Source organism: Larus michahellis, chromosome 16 (assembly GCF_964199755.1).
Source record: "Larus michahellis chromosome 16, bLarMic1.1, whole genome shotgun sequence".
In the NCBI taxonomy this organism is placed as follows: domain Eukaryota; kingdom Metazoa; phylum Chordata; class Aves; order Charadriiformes; family Laridae; genus Larus; species Larus michahellis.
In genome coordinates, this window is record NC_133911.1 from 9,359,839 (window position 1) to 9,377,226 (window position 17,388).

Here is a 17,388-nt window from a genome sequence, read left to right on the forward strand (position 1 = left end):
CGACAATAGCTGGGAAAAACGCGTCGGGATTAAGCCGTGTTTGTTTCTGGCTTCCCTTGGCTTAGTGTGCAGCCTCGTGCCATTTCGAAGGAATATCATGTGCGCTAATTAGGTGCCGCGCCTGGGAAATCAAGTGCACAACGGATAAAATCAATCAGTGCCCCCGATAAAAGGTTGTCCTCGTCCGCTCCAGCCCGCTGGAGTTATTTGTGCGGGCGAAGCAATGGCGGGTTTCCCCTAACTGATACCACGAGGCGTTTCCCAGTTGTTGCGCTTGCGCTACGTGAGCCGGGACTGCCGGTGTGGCCAGTTATTGACCGTCGGGTGTTTCTGGGGCCGTTTTGCTGCGGTTTGTTCACTCTCCGGTTTTACAGCCTCCCTCAGCGTCTCCTGCCAAGGACGGGTTTTGCCTGTTCCCTGTCGCAGCACCGGGTCCTGCCAAAGCGCCGTGCCCAGCACCTTGCCTGGGCTGTGGCGCCTGCTGTTTCCTCTCCGCCCTGTGTATAAAGTTTAATCCCCTTTCAGAGCCTTGCCTGTGCACGCCGGCTTGCCCCACAGCCGCTCCATGGAGGGCCTGCTGCCCATCTAAGAGGTGGTGGAGACCAAATTGCCAAACACCTTCTCCCGAATTCGGCAATAGCAGGGTATTTGCTGCAAGTTAGGCAAAATAAAAAGACTGGAAGATCCTGACTCCTTCCCCTCCTTCAACATTTCGGTTGGCTGTGTGTGGGAAGACACTAATTTGAGCTGGCAGCAATTCATGTTCACTTTTCAGGACAACAAGGCATCAGAGAATAGGCAGGAGCGGAGCGCGGCCGGAGGGTAGCCGAGAGGCAGGGGGAGGGATGTGCAGGGAGCCGCTCACAATGGAGTAAAACGGGGGGGGAAAAAAAAAAAAAGAAAAATCAGGCTGCTGGTCTCTACCTAACAGCTCCCGGGCTCGGAAATGCTTTCGCGGAGGTTTTTGTGAGGCTTTGCCCTTCGTTTTCCTGGAGGGGCGGCAGAGCTGGGGGATGGGGGGGGCAGACGTCGGCAGCCCCTTCGGCGTGCAGGTGGAGGGCACGGGCTGCTCGCAGACCCCACGTGCAATCCGCTGGCAGAGCCGGTGGCAGCAGCACGGGCCTTTTCTCACCTTCCCTTCAGCTTACAAAATAGGGAAATTTCACATGGAATCGTGAAGAGATAATAAATATGGATCGTGTTGCTTTACGGGTTTCCTGCACGGAACACACTTTAATTTAAGCTTTGTAAAGCGCCGCTGACCGTAACGGGAGAACAATTCTGGGTTGAACTGAATGCATAATCGCCTCCCCTTCCCCTTTCTGCCCTTCCCTTCCTTCCCAGTCCTGGTAAAGCCCAGATCCTTCCCTGCTCCTGCCGAGGTCGGTGGCCCACTCAGCACTGCTGTGTCCCGGCAGAGCGGGCTGGTGGCCCAGGAATCGCTATTTCGGGGGGTCGCTGCACAGTTTGGGGCACCGGTGGTGTGTCCTGGTGCTGAGCCGCGATGAGACGCGGGTTTCCCAGCTGCAGAGCCTTCCCTCCGCCCGCGGATGGGGATGGCGATGGGGAGCAGCCCTCGGCGAGGGCTTGGGAGCAGCATGGGTGCAGCAGGCTGGGAGCTGTGTCGGAGCCACCAGTGCTCATGGGTTTAACGCGCTGCCGTCCTTCCAGCCCCAACGCGGCACGTTGTGCAAGCGCCGTGCTCACGCACCCGCCGTCCGTGGGAACTGCTGGCTCTGGGTGCTTGCCAGAGCAACGGCAATCCCAGTTTCTCTAATCCCTCGACTCCGGAATCTCATCCGCATGACAGATGAGCCGGGATGCTGTAGGCTTTCCCGGTTGCCAGCCCTGCGGTCCCTCGAGCGAGCCAGGACTTGCCGGGGGAGGTGGCGATGCACCAGCCTCGCCGTTGCCGCAGCGCCAGCGCCTTCCCCGTCAATTATTCATGGGTCACAGCAAAGCCCGGCTTTGCCTTTCCATCGAAACCCTCATCCTGCAGGACTCGTACTTCTCCTGGTTATAAATATTTGATTGTGGCTGGGATTTCGGTACGCTATGAGCAGCAGGGACACAGTCGGTAGTCGCCCCCCGGTTCCCGTGCGATGCTCCCCGCCGGGCTGGGTTGGGTCAGTCGGGGCCGACGCTCGGCCCCAGCTGCTCACCTGAAATGATTCCTTGGCGTTTTACCCAAATCTGCCCGGTGAGAGCGATTCCAATAACTCTGCCCTGACTCGAGTCCACAGAAGTCAGCGGCAATAAAGCTGCTCGGCGCTGGAGCGGATTTGAAGGGGGTTCGCTGAGCAGCCCCGGTTCGCTGAGCCGACACCGTTTTGTTTGAAACCTCTCCAGCCCGGTGAACCCCTCCTGCCTCCCGGGCGTGGGTCCGGGCCTGGCATGCTGCCCTGCAGCGAGGCACTTGCTTTGGAACGAGCCCAGATTCAGAAAAATATGAGGTTTCCTCCCCGGACAAGCCTGCTTTTCTTTTTGGGTCGGTCCGTGCCCCAGCACACTCCGGGTCCCAGCGGCACTGCCCCAGCACGGCTCCTCAGCCACGCTCCGACCTCCGGAGGGAAGATTCTGGCTGGGAAGTTGCTCCCTGGAGCTGCTCCTGCTGATGGGGGCAGAAACCACTGGGGTTCCTCCGGGTGGTGCCTCAGAGCTGCTGTGTGGGGCTGGGGAGGAGGATGCTGAGCATCTCCTGGGCTGATGCTGGGAGGGCTGGAGTCCCTCTGCTAGGAGGACAGGCTGAGAGAGCTGGGGGGGTTCAGCCTGGAGAAGAGAAGGCTCCGGGGAGACCTTCCAGTCCCTGAAGGGGCTCCAGGAAAGCTGGGGAGGGACTCTGGAGCAGGGAGGGGAGCCATGGGACGAGGGGGAACAGTTTTACACTGAAAGAGGGGAGATTGAGATGAGATCTGGGGAAGAAACTCTTGGCTGTGAGGGTGGTGAGCCCCTGGCCCAGGTTGCCCAGAGAAGCTGTGGCTGCCCCATCCCTGGAGGGGTTCAAGGCCAGGTTGGACGGGGCTTGGAGCAACCTGGGCTGGTGGGAGGTGTCCCTGCCCAGGGCAGGGGGTGGCACTGGGTGGGCTTTGAGGTCCCTTCCCACCCAAACCGTTCTGTGATTCTGTGATCCTGACCCACAGGCGGACATTGGGGTCCAGCTCTGGTCGTGGGGTCCGGGAGCAGGTCAGTTGTCGCCTCCTCTGCTGGACCGTGTCCTCTGCTCCGAGAGCCTTGCCGCAGGCAGAGGTGAGGCCAGCGGGGACCCGGCAGCTTTCCCATGGCCCGCTGCAGAGACCTGCTCATTTTCAGAGCCCGGCTTTCGAGCCCCTGAGTCTGCTTCCCTCTGCTTCCCTCCAAACCTAATTCTCATCCCTGGCGAAAGCAAACAGCACTCCATAGAAACCGCATTTTTCCTGGGCTGTCAAATATTGTTTTGCCTCTACTCCCGGAGGAGACAAATGAAAAATTTCAAAGCAAACACTTGGGAATAGGTGCAGGGGAGAGGAAGCGGGACCCTCAGGATATTCTCCCTCTCTGCCAAGACTATACACGCTCCTTTTAATTTCAAGCAGTATTTATAGCTCCTTCCTTCCTTTCCAATTATCGCCATGAGAAGGCGGTGGAAAGGAGGAGGGAACCGGCTCTGAAGTCCATGGATGGGAGCTGGCTCTGCCTGGGGTTTTCTCCCTGCCCACCACGGTCCCACCAGCACACGCCGGAGGCTGGAGCCGGTGCCGGAGGCTGGAGCCGGTGCCGGGGAAGGCATCGCTGCCTTCTTGCCCTGCAAGCGAGAGGCAGCCGGGGGAGGGGAGGGGGGTGGAAAAACAAAAGCCAGGAAACAAGCTGCAATTTCAATTTGTAATTTTATTTGCTATGTAATAGCTGCAGCAATAATTGTATTTGCGGAGCTGAAAAGTGAAAGGAGATAAAAGGTTTAATTTGAATCAATATTAATTTTATGCAATTTAACTTTTTATCACGGCAAATACAATTATCGTACTTGGGATCCATCAAGAAAGGAAAGAAAAAGTCCTTTTAGCTCAGCAAATGCGTAGCTAACTAGGCAGGGCGTTTGCAGGCTGAGAGAATTGTTTATTACTTCAATTTTGATGGGCGGCTGTTGCAGAGGAGCGGGTCCGCGCGGGCAGGCGGGGATGCGGGAAGCAGGGCTCGGAGAAGCACCTGAGTGCTTCACTGCTCCTCTTCCCTGGCGTTTTAGCCCACCAGAATAAGGGAAATGCCTGAAAATAAGGAATTAGACCTCTAGCATTTGCTAAGAAGCAAGAATCCGTGCCCCTTGTCATCTTTCTGAATACACATCCAGGCAACGAGTAATGAAACCACTGCGGGGTGCGCAGCAGCCGGGTTTGCATCTCCGATCCTCCTCGCCAGGACTCGGGCAGGGGCACCCAGAGGTTTTGCCCCGGGGCCGCGCCGGTCCGGGACACCCATCACACGCCTCACCGCAGCAGCCAGCTGTGTATCCCGTATCTGCGCTCGGCATTCACAGCTGAGCCACATTCCCCATGGGGAGCGTGGAGCAGCATCGCCGAGCGGGGCCCGTCCTGCCCCTCTCCCGCCCGAGGGGTCTGTCAGAGCGGGGCTGGGGGGCTGGCGTGGGGGCTGGGGGATGCGACCCACCGGCTGCGTCGCTCTGGAGCGGCGCTGGGTGCGGGCACGAGCAGGCAGGGCTGCGGGCAGGGGCAGGCAGGAGATGTTGAATGCGTTTCTGGTTACACCCAAATGAACGTCTGCGAGTCGTGTAACTGGAGCCAAAGGAAACGCTGTGCCTCCACTGCGAGCTTTCATGTCTTGCCATCACCCTTTAAAAATATCGAAAGGCTGCTTCGGACAAAAATGATCTTTTTCCTTTACAAGCCAAAGCTACGTGCTGCCTTTTTTTTTTTTCCTTTTTCTTTTTAAAGACATGGGAAGGTCACCAAAACTGGCCCGTGCTTGGCTGCAGCAATGCCCCAGCGCGGTGCTGGACCCAGCATCGGTCCTCTGCTGGGATGCAGGGGACAGGCAATGTGTCCTTGGCGCATCCTTGGGGACCAGCCATCTGGATTTGCCGTGGGAGCCCAGCTTGTAGCCGCCCTCCCGCTCCTCCCTGCCCTGGGGAACCCGGGTTTACAAACCCGCAGGGTCGGCCGCGCTGTGAAGTGTCGGTGTCCTTACACACCGTCAGTGCAAACTGTTTTAAAGCGAGTCCTCGCAGGGGCCTGTTTTATCTCTTTCTAAGGTGTCTCTCCTCGAACCGCGCACCCGGCGAGGGGCTGCGTCACTAATGCGCAGGCATTAATTGGGAAATGCTGGTACCGCCTCGTATACACCAAGGACAGCTTCTTGAACAATCATCACGGCAAAGCATTAAACGCAGCATTTATCTTTCTGAAAATTGGTACAGGCTTTGAACATTGATTTTTACCTTAGGGCTAACGTGTTACTTTGGGGAAATGGCTGTAGTGTAAAGGATGTTTTGATCTGTTTTGCTTTAACCTTTTTAAATACATCTCAAGCACAAGTGCTGACTGCTCGTCCATTACCCGGTTTTGATCGCCCGCAACATTTGGAGGGGGAGAGGGGGCAGATCAGAAGGACGGAGTGGTTATTGCTGCCGACAGCAGCCCGTGCCCACCGGCTGCGGCACAGCGTGTCTCCACTCACGCCGGGGCCGTGCCGCGGGGACCAGCGCCGGGCAGATGCTCAGCCGGTGGCCGGCGGGACCGGCTGCGGCACAGAGTGGCGAGTACCTGGGCACAGCTCTTCCTGCTGACTCAGGGCTCATCTCCCCCAGTTCAGGTGGCCAGAAGCCTGGGGCATCGCTCGGCTCCCTCAACGCCCCCTGCAAAAAAAGACGCGCCGGCAGGGCCCCGGGGATGCTCGCCATTTCGGGTGGGCGGTGAGCCGTGTACCAGCACCGGCGTGTCCTCCAGCGCGCCTGAGACATCGCTGGTGTCCTGCCCGCATCCCGAAGCCTCCTCAGTGCAGAGCCCAGGGATGGGGGAAGTCCAAAGCCCGCAAAATTGGGAGAAAAATCCCGCTTTGGGCTTTGCAGAGCTCTCGGCCAAGCCCTCGCGGGTGGCCGCAAAGGGCACTTCTTGACTTGCTGAGACAGAGACGCTCGGGCTCTGATGTAGCCGAGGATTTTTGGCAGCCGTAGCGGGACAGCCAGAATAACTCCTCCTTTTTTCACAGGCCTGGGGGTGGTCTGTCTCTGTTACTTCTTTCTGAGAACCAAAGGAAAAATCCACCAGAGACAGATGTCCGAATTTTAAGGTTATTTTTTTTTTCCTTTTATATGGTAATGTATTAGCTGAGCAGAAGCAATCCTCAGTAAGTGCCTTAGGACAGAAGGGCTGTTTTTCGGGAATTGGCTGTGAGATACTATCTTTCACTTAAAGTGCAATAAATAAATATACTTCCCTCTTCAAAAAACATGGGGAAGCGATGCCATGAATCTTCCAGAAAGTTAGAAGACCTTTGAAGCGTTCGGTTTTAGACATAATCAGTCATGTTATCCATTTAAAAAGCAAGCAAACTGGGAAACCAAACTGCAAACCTCTCTCTAATGTGCGAAAGTTTTGGAGAGTTTCATTTTTCACGGTGACGGATGGCTGAGCGGGCCCAGCCTCTTGCTGAGATCTGCATAAAGATTGCATTATGGTGAAATTTATGGTTTCGAAAGATGTCTTTCACATGCTCTACTGAATCCCTCGTGTTTGACACCACCTCCTTATCAGCGCCGGGCGGGTATTGTATAACACCGAGGCTCCGCGGGGGGAACAGAGGAGATGTCTGCAACGACGTCTGGCAACGCCCCCTCTCGCAACGCAAGGTTCCTCCTGGTTGAAAGCGAGAGGGTTGCCCAATTTAAACAACACGTCTTTACACCGCGACGCTGCTCTGTGAGGAGCCCTGTGTACAAACCATTAATGGTTTAAATCGCGTTCCATCTCCAGAGTGGTGCCGGCTGCTCAACAGCCTTGGGAAGAGCAGCACGACCTGGTGTCGCTCATCCCGGCACTGGATCTGAGGCCCCACCTCAAATACAGTGTCCGGTTTTGGGCCACTCACTACAGGAGGGACATCGGGGGGCTGGAGTGTGTCCAGAGAAGGGCGACGGAGCTGGTGAGGGGTCTGGAGCACAAGTGCTGTGAGGAGCAGCTGAGGGAGCTGGGGGTGTTCAGCCTGGAGAAGAGGAGGCTGAGGGGAGACCTTCTCGCTCTCTACAGCTCCCTGAAAGGAGGGGGTAGCCAGGGGGGGTCGGGTTCTTCTCCCAAGGAACAGGCGATGGGACAAGAGGAAACGGCCTCAAGTTGTGCCAGGGGAGGTTTAGGATGGATATTAGGAAAAATTTCTTCCCCGAAAGAGGAAGAAAAGGGTTGTCAAGCACTGGAAGAGGCTGCCCAGGGCAGTGGGGGAGTCGCCATCCCTGGAGGGATTTAAAAGCCGGGCAGACGTGGGGTAGTGGTGGGTTTGGCAGTGTTGGGCTGATGGTTGGACTCCATGACCTTAAAGGCCCCTTCCAACCCAGACGATTCTATGATTCTAATAGCTCTGAAAGCTGCAGGCTCCAGCTGGAGCCGATTTTCACGATGCCACTTCCCCAGCAGGAGGTCACGACATTTTTACCAGGAGCAGAGGCAGCTCAGCCCCCAGCCAGTCGGCGAGTGCTCCCTCCCTCCATCCATCCCTCCCTCCATCCCTCCCTCCCTCCCTCCCTCCTGGCCGGGGGGAGCCTGGCGAAGGCGCTCACCCCCCAGCACAGCGATGGCTCAATGACCGTATTCACCAGCCAACACAAAACAAGGGAGTGGAACCAACCGGGATTTTTTCAGGACAAAGCAAGCGGGTATAAAAGACCATTTGGAAACAAAACTTATTTGGGATTCATTGTTCCCTCGGAGCAAATCTCGCTTTTAAGGCAGAAAAGCCTTTTGACTAAGTGCAAAAGCGTGTACTTTGTTCTCCTGGAAAGAAAAATGTGTGATTTGCATCGCTTTTAGTGCAAAGACCTCCCAAACCTATATAGGAAGGCTGCGGCAGCTGTTCTGCTCGCAGAGGCCCTTCGTCTCGCCCAGGGATGCTGTGTAGGATGGCGGGTGCAGCATCTGCCCCAGAATTCCCAAAAATGCTACTGGGGGCGACCGAGCAACCCTGCCCAGCGTCTCAGCAGCCTTCCCGCGACCGGGGATCAAATGAAGCACTTCCCTTCATCTCCCGCGTTTCTCCTGGGTCTAATCCTGAACGAGAGCGCGTGTCTGCGTTCCCGCCACGCCGTTTTCACTCCGAACGCGGCAGAGGGCAGGAATTCCAGAAGCAAACAGCCTGGCGTCTCCTTCCCAGGAAATCTCCCCGAAAGGACGCCAAGCGGCAGAGCATTTTCAATGTCTCCGTGGGCTTCCCACCACGCATGCGGTCCGTCCTCCGTCGCCGTGTCCAAGCTCTTCAGTGTCCGTGGGGAGCGCACTGCTCATGCCCAGCCCGGCGTGAGCTATCCCTGGGTTTTAAGACGGAAACAGGGGAAAAAAGGAAAAGAAAAGGCGGTTGAAGGATTCAAGCAGAGGCCTGTCGGTGACGGAGGGAGCTGCCCGGGGGGGTGGCTTTGGCTGGGATGTCCTCGGGGAGATGGACCTGGGTCACGACGACGCTGGTAATCCAAAATAACAATGAACTACAACAGGTTGCGTCAACAGCTATTGCTTTCTACGGCGTTTGCTGTACTAAGGCAGCAGAGTGCACAAAACCGCTGCAAGTTAAGTGGAATAAGGTGAAACGGCCCGTTTCCCGGAGCTGGTATTTCCCAGCAAGTTTCCCTGATTTCAGTAATGTAAAAGCACTTCAGTATATTTGTGACATTTTCACATCAAAACATAATTATGTTTCACTATTCAAATATTTAGAAGAAAGTTCTTAACCAATCCTTGCTACATTAATTATTCCTATCAATTATGTATACATTTATAAATAGCAATATAATTAATATTTAACAGTATTTTTATTAGAGAATTTTGAAAGTGTGTTAAAAATCTGCATATCTGAAGCACTACCTTTTAAGTCGAAGGACAGTTTTCTTCTTCATCTTCTTCCTCACTGTCTTATCAGCTGAAACGCTGTCCATGCTTCTCCCCGGGGATGATATTTTTAGTTTTCGGGTGGTTTTTTTGTTTTTTTTTTTTTTAATAATCCTCGTTTGCAGTAGGATGCATAAATTGGGTGCTGCTAATTAGAGCTGATCCCGTGCCCGCGTTATTCCCAGGTGGGAAGCCGGGTGAGGGCTGAGCCTCTGCCCCGGGGGATCGCTGCACCTGCGGCTATTGCAGGGTAATTAATCACCGTGAAGCTGATTGATTTCCTCCCAGGAGGGCTCGGGGCAGCTCGGCGACGCTCTACCGACCGGCTGGAGACGATGGGCTCGTGGGCAAGCAGCAGCAGCTCTGGTGGATGTGGCCAGGTGGGGTGGCCACGGGGCTGAGATGCACTTTGGTCCCCAGCGATGCTGGCACGGGGGGGGCTGCCGGCGAGTCCTGCAGGTCCCGCTCCTCTCTCGGGGCACGAGGGAGACCCTTCACACCGGGGCCGAGCCCTCGGGACCCCCCAGCAGCTCCTCTGGGGGCTGGGCAATGCAAAGCCCAGCGTGGAAAACAGGGGCGATGTGAGGAGGGGGGTCTCAGTCCCACCACAACCAGCCTCTGGACGGGCGGTTGATTTGCTGCAAGCGAAACGCAGGTGGCTCGGGGTAGGGATGGAAAACGCCCAAAGGTTCCATTTGTGACTCAAATAAGGATGCTATGCTCCCTCTCCCAGCAGGAGGGGACCCGGCCGTCCCCAGGCAGGCGTTTGGAGCTGGCTTTGTGCTCGGAGAAAGCGGAGCGAAGGCTCCTCTCCCGGCGGAGGGGACGGGGCAGGAGGGTGACACCTCCCCCGGGGAGGCAACGCGTGTCCGGCCACCCCATCCCCGTCGCTCTGCTCTCGCCCCAGCACCGGCCGTGCTGCGAAACGCAGCCCCAAACGGGAGCACGGTTCCTCCTCCCCGTCCTCGCCACGGCCTGCGGCAGAGCCCCGCCAGCGACACCGGGCTGCGGTGAAGCCGTTTACACAAATCACTCAGCTCCTGGGACGCAGAAAACGCGAATCAGCACAAACCCTCCCGGCTGCGCCAGGTACGTGTATTTTCTCTGTTAACATAACGCGACCCACCTGCACACATTTTATTTTTATCGGCGATGCCTTTCACTTTCCCGGCGGCATCCCATCACCCCCAGTGCAGTATTTCTTGCCTCCGAACATCGGTGTGAACGTTTCTCAGCGAGAGCGTTCGCTCCGGCTCGGGGATGGGCCCATTCTTGCTTGACTCATCACTCCCTCGCTGGTGTCTGAGAAGAAACTCCAGGCTTTGTCGCTGATTTTATGCAGAGTGTAACATCCCCGGAGTAGCTGGCGTACCCCAAACGGGGGATAGCATCTCCCTGGGTCTCTCAGTTACGGCGTTGAAGTCCTCGTGATGGCCAGTCCCGTCTGCGTGCTGCAGGGGGGTCCAGCAACATCGGAGCCCCAGAGCGTGATTTTTGGTAAAACTGATGAAACTATTTTCTTGAGAGAATGCACCTCTATCAAAAGAGAGAACCAGCTTCTCTCCTGGCCTGTTCTGCAAGTTAGAACAAATGAAGGAAACAACCCCAGAATGATCTAGTAGGAAATTTCAGCACGGTTTCAAACGGAGGAGAAGGAAGTACGGCCCGTCTGCCGGCGTCCCTGCTGCCGCGGGGCTGCGTTATCCCAGCGCCGGGGCCCGGGAACCAGCCCTGGCCAGCAGGTTGCTGCGCTCCTGCCTCACCTCCGGAATTTTTTCCAGTCTTCCATCACCTTGGAAAAAAAAAAAAAAATCTGCATATGGTGATGACACTTGGGTCATCAAGATTAATAACGATAGACTTGTGCTGGTGTTTAGTCAGGGAAAAACACCTGCAGCTGCTCTTTTATGACTGATTAATTAGGGGGAAAAGAACGCCGTGGTTCTAATTGGCATTTGAGTTCTTTCTGAGTTTTAACATTCATGCTATGCAAATATATCAATTCCTAACAATGTCTAACAAGATCATTTGAAAATGAGCCTCCCTGGGGGATTGCAATCACGGCGTTGGGAAAGGCCTGAGCCTGTTTGCCTTCCGTGTGCCTGCAGAGATCCCCGGCGCCGTCGGTGTCTCCCGTGGGCGGCCCACGCGCACCCATGGGGAGCTGCCCCGGGGTGGGGGGCAGCCCCCGGCCCCTGCCCCCGAGTGCTGGGAGAAGATGCCTTTCCTCTGACTCTGGTCTCCGTGCCCAGCTGTGAGAGCAAAGGTGGGATCCTGGTCTTTTCACCTCTTCTCACCTCCCCATTGCTCCATCCCCGCTTGCTTCCCTTCCCGCCGTGCGGCTCCTGCAGCCTCCGGCCCCTTTCCTCCCTGCCTGGCACCAGATGTTTCGGCAGAGGGAGCAGAATCGCCCATGATTAATTTATCCTCATGAAAAAACCATGTCTGACTCCGACTAATAGCTGGTTTTAAGGGCGTTGCATAACTGGGCTCTGGAAGGGAGCCCGCGGGGCTGCCCGGGCCGTGCGAGGTGCTCCTGGGGGTCTTGTTTACACCGGAGCGATAAAACAAGTCCTCGACGTATTCTAATGTGCTAATTGGGGGTTATTACGGCCCTTTTTATTTACGATTATATTACAAATGTAATACTCCGTCTCATTTTACTCTGCGCTAAGAGCTTTGAAAGGATGATAATTACCTCTCGTGTAAACCTATACTTATATAGAAAAAGTGACGTGTGAAATGAAAGGCCTGAAGAAACGGCATAATCTGTGTTTGCTCTGCGGAGACGCGCGGGAGACGCGCCCGCTCCACTCCTGCCCCTGTGCAATATTTACACCGGAGCCGCTCGTTAGCGCCGCTCATTAGCGCCGCTGAGGCGATGCCGCACGGCGGCACGAGGGGACCCGCGTCCCCGCCACGGCCATCGTCGTTGCTTAATATTAAGGCAGCCCCTCTGCGTGCAAAGGCTGGCTGGGAGGGGATGAGTAATTCCTCGCCGGCACACGGAGCGGGTGGGTTTTGCCTCGTTGTCCCATCCCGGTTGAAATCCTGAGCACAGAGGGCACCGCCGCCTGCCCCGGAGCCTGCGGCAGCCTCCGGAGAAGAGCCAGGGTGTCTGGGGAGCGCTGCCTCCCGCTCGTATTCCCTGCGGGATTCGGGTCCCGAAGCTGTCGGGTTTGGGGGGCAGAGGGGGTGTTTGCTGGCAATGTTTCGCGCTGCTCCACGCTAAAGATTGTCTTTGCATCTGTTCCTCTCCTTACACGGGGCGCGTCGTGCTGCAGCGTGAAAGACTAGGCACGGATTTAAAGGGAAAAAAAAAGTACAAGTCCAAGGCTGTGAAAGCAACAGGTTGGCGAGGAGGGAAGGGGGGTACCGGAGCACCCGGGTGCATCGCGACTCCCTCCCTCGGCAGTGCATCGTTTTCCCATTCCTGCAGGAAAATCCCACCGGCTCGCAGAGCTGGGGAGGGAGCTCGTGGCTGCAGCCCTTCCCTCTCGACGCCTTTTCTGGTCCTTTTACCCTTTTTTTTCTGTCTCCAGGGCCTCAAGGTAATCATTATTTTTTGACCGGAACAATAAGGCAAAGCTCCGCGGCTGGCAGGGATAAGTTTGGGTTGTTATTTATTTTAGACGACTAAGCTGATTTGCCTAATGCTTGTCTCTCAGCCGGGGATGCGGAAGGGGCAGCTCCGCTCGACCTCTCGCTTTGCCGCCGCAGGGGAAAGGTAAATATTTCCTTGGGCGGAAAGTTCCTCCAAGCCCTTGTGAGACGTGGCAGCCGCTGCCTCCCAGCGCAGGGCGAACCTGCGGCCGGCTCGGGGGCACAGGGTTAATTTAATGGAGACACCGGTCCCACCGCTACCCCGGTGGTCCTTGCGAGGGTCTGGTACAGCGCGAAAGCCTCAAGGGACATGGGCGATCCCAGAGAGGGACAGCCCTGAGCTCGGGGCTCCCATTAGCACCTTCCCCTTCCCCCCGGAATGACGGCGGAGAAGCAGAGGGAGGAGGCGGGCTGTGCTGGGCCCCCTCCATCCCCAGCGCCAGGATGCGAGCATCCCGCGGGGCGTGAGCTCGGACCCCCGGCACCCAAAGCCCGTCTGTCTGGCGATGCCGCCAGCCAGAGCACGTCTCTGTTGCATCAAGAATGAAATTCTAACTAAATGTGAATTTTATTTTTTTTTCCCTCTGTTTTTGAAGTTTGCCAGGAAACCTGCTAAGAAGGCTAATACGGCGGTTTAAGCCTTTCCAGAGCCAAGCCAGCCGACCCAGTTAAGTCACCTGTCCCCCGGCGTAACGGGATGTCTGCTAAACCCATCAGCGCCACCCAGGAACTGCTGCAAATCCCCCGACGGCGCGCTGTGGGAAATGGGGTAACGCATCCCGCTGCCTCCCTGCTGGGGTACACCGGGAATAGGGAACGGGGTAACGCATCCCGCTGCCTCCCTGCTGGGGTACACCGGGAATAGGGAACGGGGTAACGCATCCCGCTGCCTCCCTGATGGGGTACACCGGGAATAGGGAACGGGGTAACGCATCCCGCTGCCTCCCTGATGGGGTACACCGGGAATAGGGAACGGGGTAACACATCCCGCTGCCTCCCTGATGGGGTACACCGGGAACGGGGAATGGGGTAACACATCCCGCTGCCTCCCTGCTGGGGTACACCGGGAACGGGGAATGGGGTAACACATCCCGCTGCCTCCCTGCTGGGGTACACCGGGAACGGGGAATGGGGTAATGCATCCTGCTGCCTCCCTGCTGGGGTACACCGGGAACGGGGAATGGGGTGACGCATCCCGCTGCCTCCCTGCTGGGGTACACCGGGAATGGGGTAACACATCCCGCTGGCTCCCTGCTAGGGTACACGGGGAATAGGGAACAGGGTAACGCATCCCGCTGCCTCCCTGCTGGGGTACACCGGGAATGGGGAATGGGGTAACACATCCCACTGGCTCCCTGCTGGGGTACACCGGGAATGGGGTAATGCATCCCGCTGCCTCCCTGCTGGGGTACACTGGGAATGGGGTATGGGGTAACGCATCCCACTGGCTCTGTGCTGGGGTACACTGGGAACAGGGAATGGGGTAACGCATCCCGCTGGCTCCATGCACAGCCCCATCCCTCCCTGTGAGGTTTCTTTTGGTCCCGGGAAGGGCTGAGATCATCCCTTTATCCTCAGGCTCGCTGGAAAGGGCTTGCCTTGTGGTGGATGCAGCTCACAGCCCGGCTCTGCTGCCGCTCCGCTGCACCCTTGCCTCTCTTGGTTTTACTTTATTTTCCCAGAGCGTTCACAAATAAGCCGGTCTCTGCTTTCCAGCCCTGGCAGGCAGCAGCTTTGCCGCACGGCTGGGCTGCCGTGCCCAGCGCCCGGCTCCAGCGGCGCTTCAAGGGCGTTTCCTGAAAAACACCCAAAACCCTGCGAGCATCGGGCGCGTCACGGGGCGGCTCCCGGGGTGATGCCGGGACCAAAGGGCTGTGGGACCGCCACAGGCTCCCCGAGCATCCCCTGGGCACCTGCTGCCGGCGCTCGGCATCCCGCCGGCCGTCGAGGAAGATGCCGACAAAGCGGGAGTGGGTGTTTCACACCTACGACTGGGCCAGGGCGCGTGTCTGGTAGGAGCTGCCACAATCCTCCCAAATATTTGCATTGCAGCAGATGTTACTTTATACATTTTCTTTCCCTTAAGCCGGTGGTTATTGCGGGGAGGCAGGGATGCCAGGTGTGACTCTAACTACCAAAATCAGGACTCGCTCAGTGCTTTGATGACATCAATTAGCTTCAGGGTGTAAGTGCCAAGATTTCGCCAATTACGGCAGGTAAATCTCTCAGTCTATAATAATCTCATTTGAAGTGGTTGAAATGAGTTCAGTTTCTGTTCTACGGAGACACGTATCCCTGTGCAGCTATGTATGTGAAGTAGAAAACTAATTGCTACACGATGACTTTTGCCTACAAAGTCTGTGTTTACTTAAGCAATAATTTTTCTGAAAAACCCCTCTCTTTTCCGCTGCCGTCCGTGCGCTGATGGAGGCCCCGGCGAGTCGCCAGCCCAGGGAGCTGGCTGCAAGAAGGGCAACCCTTCCCGGAGCTGAGGCTTTGCACTGAGAGCTTGATTCCAGATCAATGTGGGAACAAACCCACAGAATTATAAGTAAAACAAAAAAAAAAAGCACCAAACCAGCCAATTTTCAAGACGCGGAAGATGAATTTCAGACTGTCTGGGGAGTCTGTTCTTTCGAGGACTCTGCAGCTGGATGAATAATAATGCAGTTTTCGAGTGCTTTGGCGAGGAGGGAGGTGTTCGGTGCTGCTCGCCGCGCTCCGTGGAGGCTGAAGGGCATCGGGATGAAGGACGGGTGTCCACGGAGATGCCTCTGCGCTGGGCAAATTCCTCCTCAGCAGCTCAGCCCAAGCAGGAGAAGGGAACTTCAGAGATCAGCGATACAGAGGGAATAATTCACGGGTCGTTCCTGATCCGGGAAGCGCTTCATTTAAATCTGGTTGAGAAGCGGGACCGTGGTCCCGCGTCGCTGCCAGCGCTGGGCACAGACCGAGCAGGAGCGGCCATCCCGCACGGGGACGAGCCTTGTTGTCCTTGGTGGAGCTGTTGGGTGGATAAACAGCCACGTTTAATCTTCAGGGCTTTCGCTCAGACACCTTTCATCATAAGTGTATTAACTTTTCTTTTTTTTAATGAGGCGGTATTAAATCCGAGAGGATTTGCAGCAGGAGTGAGTTTCATATCCCGATTTCCGCACCCAGGAAATCAACTACTGAGTCCAATCACTGTCAGAAACAGTTACCCAAAAAAAAAAAAGAAGCAGAAGAAGAAACTCAAAATCTGCACAGAAGAAGAAACACAAAGTCTTTGGTGTGAAGGGAAGAGGCGTATCTCCCTGGAGAATATGATAATTTATAATGAAACATTATCTCCAGACCCATATGTTACATTTTCTATTTATGGCTAATTTGCTTAAGCATTTATAATGCGCACCCCAAGGGAGGACAATTTGTCTTTGGGCAGCTGGCTAGCCGGGGAGGGAAGAAACAGGGCGCGTTTTCGTGCGAGCATGCCGGCAGCGCCTGGCACCCACCAGCAAAGGTGCTCGGCGATACCCACTGGGAGGCAGCTCCCGCCCAGACACCGCTCCCTGCGGCACGGCCGGGGGCTCGCCATGGCGGGGGGACCCCGGGGTGGGAGCTGGGGGGAGCCGGCCGCCCTGAGGGTCCCTCGGTGCCCGGGTGGCTGCCGCGGCCCCGGGACTGGTGACCCCTGAGCTGAGCCACGGGGCTGGGGGCTGCCCCGGCGCATCCATGGGCTCCAGAAGTCACCCTGCGCTGCTTATTGCTGGGGTCAAAAAAAATTAGGAGGCGGTTTCTCCTGAGCCACCGGGTATCCCTGGCATTTCCCACCAGCATTTCCCACCGGCATCTTGTCCCCCCTGGCTGGAGCGGCTACGGTGAGGCCGGGCAATGGGCTCTGGCCATCCCGCCTGGGGCAGCGGGATAAAGCCGGGGGCGGCGCGGGATGAAGAAGCCCCGCAGCAGCCCAAAGAACGTGCAGGGAAATGATGAACGCTCCTCTCAGCCTCGCGCCGAGGCTGGGGAGATCCTGGGATATAAACATGACAGTTTATACGCCGGGTATGACTGCTCTGCTCTTCCCGGATGATATTCAGCCACAAACATTTCAATCACATCCTCAGCGAGGGGTGGATAACCCAGATGACTCTCTGAATCACTCTCTGCATCGCTAAAATATTTTCAGATCTGATCCTAGACGTCTCAACAAGATGTTCACAAATCAGCCCAGGAATACGTCTCCCTGCCTCTGATGTTCAAATTTCGCCCTTGAGCTCTCAGAGCCAAAAAAAAAAAATAAAAAAATAAAAAAGAAGACGTGGAGGTTTCCTCCTGGTATTTGACCCAGATGGCTCCTCGCGAGCACACGGAGCTCGTCGGGTCACGCGGGCCCCTCCGGAGCCTGGGGGATGCTGGCATCTCTGCTCCCAGCACCGGTGGCCCTACCGCAGAAGATCACTTCGTTTCGGTCACGCGAGGCTTCCCAGCACGGCCGCGAGCCGCAGGTGGAAGGGATGGTGTTCCTTCGGAGGGAGGCGGCAGCTGCTTTGCTCGGCGGCAGAGGCCATCCACCCCTCGCTCTGTGATTCCTTCGGTGCTCGTGGTGGGTCACACCAGGGCGGAGGAAGATCGTTAATTTATCGGCTATCAGTGGTTATCAGTAACAAGTTCAATCATGCTTTTCTTGCAGGGAACAGAAGGTGACAAATGTGGATTTCTGCTCTGA